A 1,434-nucleotide genomic window follows, 5' to 3' on the forward strand; every position below is an offset into this window, starting at 1 on the left:
CCACTGGTAAAATCGTAAAGACGCCAGAAAAAGTAGAACTTAAAATAATTAATAAAAAAACACCTACACTTAAATCTTTGACATCCACTGCCACCAGGGACCCCTTCAACCTTCCCAATATCCCAATACCAAAACTTCCACAGAGATATTTTGTTATTCCACCAATTCCACAGAGGAAAACCATAGGTTCCCTCCCACTTGAGAACAGGGAGGTGGTGCCAGAACGCGGAGCACTAGGGCCAATAAAACGAGCACCAAGCACAGAGAGAGCCGAGATAAGACCAACAACACCAAATGCTCAGCAGCCAAAGGAGGAGTGGAATATGTTCCTCAGATCACCAGACAGGAAGAGGATTCTGTGGACAGACAGAGAGAAAGTAAAGGCAGTAGCGGGGAGGAAAGTTCAGGGTGCAGCTTTCAGTAGACCGGCTCCTGTAGCAGTGAGCATAGACAATTTTAATCTGGCACCTACCCACAGCTGCCCTCATCTAGGTCCTACTGCCATCCTTAGATACAAGCGTGTGCTGATGAGATCCTTACCTTCTGACCACAATAGTCCTCATTAAGTTCACTATGGAATTAGATTATAAATAAGACTCCTACATGGTGATCTTAATAATTAACCATTTAACCGTTAACCAACAGTAATCATCAATATTTGGTACAAAATAATTATTATTAAAAGTGATTTAAAGAATTATTTTATTTTGATGGTAAAAGTAAAATAGGCTATGCATCCTGTTTCTGCCCCTTTATTTGCTACTGCAAACTGCTAATGCAACTGTCAACAACAATGCATGGAACATGGGGGCTGCACGACTGGTACAAGTCTGCAGCTGTGCGTGGACACTGAACACAGAAAGTAGATCTGAGCCTCCCAGGTGAACTAGGACTCAGTTGCCCGCTTGGTTAACGGTTTATAATGAGATCTGTCAAAGAGGGTCTCAACTAGCAACTCGGTCTCACGGCAGTTTGTGAAATGGCCGTGTTATGTAATCTCTGGAATTGTGTACAATGACACATTAGTTTAGTGTTGGTGAGGACGATATTATAAGTAATGTTTTAAATAGGAAGCATGTTGTGTGGTCACAGCACGGCTACGGTAGCAAATGTTATTAAATGCCAAAATGAACGGCGGTATTAAATACCCATCAACCTTTGAAGGGGGTTCCCTCCTGCGTGGTCCTTCTCAAGGTTTCTTCCTTCTTTAACCTGTTAAAAGGTTTGGAGGGAGTTTCTCCTTGCCCGCTTGAAGGGGGGTGAGGGGGCATTAACATGTGGGCTTTGTGTCACTCTTGAAAAGTTAAATAATTACTGCAAGAAAATAAATAAAAGAAAATATTCAAAAAAAATGTCCTTCATTTTGTAATGATCAAATGTTAAAAAGCAAAAATGCTGTTCACTCAAACATTTTGAATTATGCCAACCCTGTGA

This window comes from Etheostoma cragini, chromosome 2, assembly GCF_013103735.1.
Source record: "Etheostoma cragini isolate CJK2018 chromosome 2, CSU_Ecrag_1.0, whole genome shotgun sequence".
NCBI lineage: Eukaryota > Metazoa > Chordata > Actinopteri > Perciformes > Percidae > Etheostoma > Etheostoma cragini.